Below are 6,000 nucleotides of genomic sequence, written 5' to 3'. Positions count from 1 at the left end.
ACACTTTAAGATACAATCCCAATTCTGAAAAAGTTGGAACAGTATGGAAAATGCAAAAAAACAAAAAACAAAAAGAGTAATTTAAAAATTCAGTTCACCCTGTACATTATTGCACATTATTAATACATTATTTGATGTTTTGCTCTGTGAATTTTATTTATTTTTGAAAATATGCACTCATTTCAAATCTGATGACTGCAACACACTCCAAAAAATTGGGACAGTTGACTGTTTACCACTGTGTAACATCACCTTTTCTTTTAATAACACTTATTATTTTGGGCGCTGAAGACACCAGTTGGTTAAGTTTAGCAAGCGGAATTTTCCCCAATCATCCATTATGCATTTCTTCAGCTGCGCAACTGTACGAGGCCTTCGTTGCCTTATTTTGCGCTTCATAATGCGCCACACGTTCTCAATCGGAGACAGGTCAGGACTGCAGGCAGGCCATGCTAGCACCCGCACTCTCTCTTTACGCAACCATGCGCTTGTAATCCGGGCAGAATGTGGTTTGCCGTTGTCCTGCTCTGGATGGCAGCATATGTTGCTCCAACATGTGTACATATATTTCTGTATTAATGGTGGCCTCACAGATGTGCAAGTTACCTATGCCATGGGCACTGACACCCCCATACCATGAGAGATGCTTTTGCACCTGATGCTGATAACAGCTTAGATGGACCTTTTCCTCTTTGGCTCGGAGAACATGACGGCTGTTTTGTCCAGAAACTATTTGAAATGTTGACACGTCGAACCACAGAACATGATTCCACTGTGCTGCTGTCCATCTCCGATGAGACCGAGACCAGAGAAGTTGGCGGTGCTTCTGGACAGTGCTGATGTATGGCTTCTGCTTTGCATAGTAAAGCCTTAACTTGTATTTGTGGATGCAGCGGTGATTGGTGTTTAATGACAAAGGTTTACCAAAGTATTCCAGAGCCCATGTCAGGATATCCATTACAGACTCATGACGGTTTTTAAGACAGTGACATTTGAGGGATCGGAGATCACGCATATTCAGAAGTGGTTTTCAGCTTTGCCCTTTATGCTCCGAGATTTGACCGGATTGCTTGAATCTTTTGATCGTATTGTGCACTGTAGAAGGTGAAATGCTCAAAATCCTACCGATGTGTCTTTGAGGAATATTGTTCTCAAAGTGTTGGATTATTCACTAATGCATCTGTTGGCAGATTGGCGAGCCTCGACCCATCCTTGCTCTTATGGGACTGGGCCATTCTTGGAGGCTCCTTATATACTATGATTAGATGATTGCCTCACCTGTTTCACATCACCTTCTTATTTCAAATTGTCACATCGCCATTAGTCCTAAATTGCCCCTGTCCTAACTGTTTTGGAACGTGTTGCATGCAACAATTTCAAAATAAACTTTTATCTTCAAAACAACTATGCAGTTCATTAGGTAAAACATAAAATACCTTGTCTTTATACTGTTTTTTTGTTTAAATGCAAGCCAATGTACATTTACAACTCACTCGTCTTTATTAGCATTTTCCATACTGTCCCAACGTTTTCGGAATTTGGGTTGTATTATATTTAAAATATTATAGGGTGAATTCCAGTACATTGGGATAGTTAAACATAGCAGCACTTATTTTCTGGCTTGACAAATGAAAGTCAGTGAAACTGCTTGATAGAAATAACATGACCAGGTCTGGTCAGCATCAAACAGAAAGCTGATCCCAAAAATCTTGGAGATAGAATGAATGAATGAATGAACACTAGGTAATGACATATATATTACACATATAATAATACTAATAATAATAATACTACTACTACTACTAATAATAATAATAATAATAATATTCTTCTTCTTATTATTATTATTATTGTTGTTGTTGTTGCTATTATTATTCATATACTGTATACATGAGATGTACTTCTGTAACAATTTTTTTTTTAAACAGGGGAATAATGCAAACTGGGAAATATAGAATGTATACATATTTATAATATTAATGCTGATGTTTATTTTTTAAACTCCTGTGTTAAGCTACTACAAAAAATAAATGATAAAATGTTACTTCCCTTGTGCCCTGCGATGGATTGGCACCCTGCCAAATGGTGTACCCTGCCTCGTGCCCGATGCTCCCTGGGATACGCTCCAGGTTTCCCCGTGCCCCTGAAAAGGATTAAGCGGTATAGAAGATGGATGGATGGATGGATGGTTACTTCCCTTTTAGTGGCGATTTTCTACTGTGATAATTACTTAATCTGTTCTTTGTGAATTTTAGAAAAGATTGTTTATGAATTTGGAAAACACTGAAGAGTTTCTAAATTATGTTATTGTTGTGCTTGAATTAAGAAATTAATTATATACAGTATGTTACTTAAGCAGCATCTTAATATGTATGTCAATTTTATTACTAGTCTGTCCATACAATATTAGAATACGGCGATGATGAATTTGGATAAGATTATTTATTAAAAATTCTGTTATTGAAATGCACTTTATTGATGCCATTAATAAGTATGCTACAAATAGATATGGTGGAAAACATGTAATTATGGATGAAAGTAAATGCCTTAACCAATGAAACATGCTGTCCAAAATGACCAAACGTCATTAAAATGGATTTCAGTCAGTCTTGACAAAAGTCATGCTTCTTTAGAATATATATATATATATATATATATATATATATATATATATATATATATATATATTATATATATATATATATATATATATATATATAACATTTTGTTCCTACATACTGTATGTAGATAGTCAACACATTGAGGATTTCAGAAATTTATCACTTTAGGGTTTTTGTTTTATTAATGCCAATATAGCTTAGACAAGGTGGAAATTCAAGAAGTGCCCCAATATATCTGAACTCACCCTTTATAGTACAGTTTAATATTCTGTCAGATATCTTGTATCACTTATATCTGCATAATAAATCCAGTGGTATTATTGGTGGTTCAGCAAAACTAGTTTTAGTATTTGTTAGATATAGAACAATTAATCTCAACCTCAAATAATTTTTCCCATGAATATAGACCTTGATAAGTCACAAGAGAAGGTACATTACTCAATGTCATGCTTAAATTGTGCAGTCTACAGAATGGCCACAGTGTTACACTGTTGTGTTCAAAAATTTTATTGTAAAAATGTTTTAACTGTAGTGAACCATAATGACATGGAATGAAATACTCTGTTTGTATTAAGCACATATAATACAGTACAGCATTTGTATTAATCATTAATTGTTATTAAGTTCATCACAGCCATTTTGGGACTTAATAAAATTAGCAGAGTAATGTTTTTTTTTAAATAAAGCTGTGGTATTGTGAATTGAAAACAACTATTTGTGAATATAATGCATTTAAATACAGTCATGTGAAAAAATAAATACACCCCATGGAAATGGTTGGCTTTTTTGATCAGTTGATCCGCTTTGAAACAGTGCCTATAAATAAAGTTGATACAATCTCTCAAATGACACATAAAATGGACATTTTGTAGTAATTTTCACAATTTAAATGAACAAAAAGCAGATCAGTCACATAGAAAAAGTAAGTACACCCCTACATTCATCACACCTTCAAATCCATAAAATTAGAATCAGGTGTTCAAGATTGGGTGCCAGTGATGAGAACCTGCTTAGGGAGTCTTATTTAAACCTCTCGTATCTAGTGTATGCTGTCCCCTTTGCTATTGAGGTGTGTGGTGTAATCATGCCAAGATATTAAGAGTTCTGTAAGGCCTTCAGAAAAGGGATTTAAAAAGATCTCCAAATTATTTGAAAAACATCATTCCATGGTAAGGAAAATCATCTAAAAATGGCACAGATTTCAAACGACCTCCAATTTGTCTATGACTGGCCATCAGAGCAAATTCAGCCCAAGAGCAGACCCCGTCTGATGCAAAAAGAAGTCTTCAAGAACCCCAAGAAGCACCTCATACCAACTGTTGAAATGGGCAGTACATGCAAGAAAACCCTCAAAAATCTTGCAGCTGAAAGAATATTGTATGGAAGACTGGTCAAAAATTCCAGCAAGCCTGGTGGACAATTATGCGAAAAGCCTACAAGAAGTTATTTATGCTAAAGAAGGCAATACAAGTTCATTTTCCTTGTGGTTTTGTTCAAGTATATTTCAAGTAACTTCCTTAATAGGCCCTGTTTCAAAGACGATCAAATGTTTGCTTGTCCAAATATGTCAAAAAAGCCAACAATTTCCATGGGGTGTACTTATTTTTTCACACGACTGTGTATTTTATCTTTTCATAGGTTTGTCACAGTCCCTCATATACAATTGTAGCACATAGAACTTGGTGATTCACATGTTGTTTGCAACACAGACACACACCTACCGATGAGAACACTCTCTAAGATGGTGATCAATAGAATTAGGCACCATTGTGCAGCTGGGACTGAATGTAATGCAGTTTTCTTTATAACTTGACTGAGCATTGCTCTTGTTGAAAGCAGTGCTTTGAGCATGAGACAGCTTGCCATTCCATAAATCACAGTTTTATATAAATATATTTTTATTTTCCTTTTTAGTTTAGGCTTGCCGGAACTTGATTCAATGGTAACACTTCTGTATTTTTGCTTCCATTATTCTTGGCTTTCACAGGTCTAAGTCTACAAAGGGTAAATGAGGAAAGGTTTTTAAGCTGCTCAACATGTGGTTTGCTAATCTACTCTGCATTACTACATCATCTACTCACGCAATTATACCGCAAACGGATGTAATCGTGCCTGTGATTTTCCTGATGCATCTCAAGGCTTATCTTCAAAACATTAACTGATTTCGGTTATTGTTTGTCAACGTCTCTAACTCCCATGAAATAGCAAATGTTCCACCAACAGCTAATGTGTCTTGCAGAACAATGTCAAGGTCATTCGAGTTTCACTATGACATCAGATTCAATTCAGCTTAAATAATGGTTGGTTACTGCCAGTTTGGTGACCTTTAAAAATGCTGACTCATAGTTTTTTTTATGTTCAGTGGGTTTTTGTACATCACCGTTAATGGAGTGGTAATTTTGTTGCTTTCTGTCCAGTTGTATTATGTGCAGTTATCCTCAGTGTGTATGTATGTGTGGAAAGCCAGAGTGATGAAATAGGTCAGACCTGTGAGGACTGACTGACCAAGTGGAAACTGAACTGACCCTAGGGGAAAGAGATGGATCATAGGATACGGCCAAAGCAGGGGCAGAAGAGTTGCCACTGACCATGTTAGCATAATGTTGGTGTATCACTGTTTGTGTTAACTCAGTGTGCAATTTTAGGCTACCTGCCAGGTTGCATAAGACCCCTAGTATGCGACAGATTCTGCTGTTCATGTCACATCTGATCTTGTGACGCCCTGCCGGCTTCCCCCCAGCCTCTAATAGTGGAGTCATCTTTCCAGCCACACACGGGTGGAGAGATTCATGTGGAGTAATCCTTGTTTTCACAGCTACTACAATACATCTGTGTGAGTTTATTGACCATAATTAAAACGAGGCATCTTATGAGATTGTCACATTTGGTTAGGAATGGATTACTGTGACAAGTGCGCATGCAGCTGTGGATCTGAACCTTTTGTTTCCTGTTCAACATGCTGAAACATTCAAGCAGTTTAGTGGAGTGTATTGAAACTGTTCCATGAGTTGTGCGTTTCAGATTGATTTTTGAACATTTTTTTTTCGGTATTCGTCGTCTTGTAACCACATCCTGAGATAGAGTAAGAAAGGCAGTGACAGACACAGAGCAACAGAGGAAGGAAGCAAGTACAGGAAAGCTGATGGTGTAGAGAGTGCATAGCTTCTCTCTAATTCTCACTGTGTATAAATCAGATAAGTTGCACCTTGTACATTGCCGAGAACCAAGTCAAACTACCACCTTGACCCGCTGTTTATCCAGCGAAGATTTTTCACGTTGTACGTAAACAGATCTTACTTCTTTGTATATCTCAATTTCATATTCCTCTGCTTTTAAGCCACTCTCTTAACCACACAAACACACCCTTACTAATGGAAAA

This window comes from Ictalurus furcatus, chromosome 15 (assembly GCF_023375685.1).
Source record: "Ictalurus furcatus strain D&B chromosome 15, Billie_1.0, whole genome shotgun sequence".
In the NCBI taxonomy this organism is placed as follows: Eukaryota; Metazoa; Chordata; class Actinopteri; order Siluriformes; family Ictaluridae; genus Ictalurus; species Ictalurus furcatus.
This window is presented reverse-complemented; position numbering follows the sequence as displayed.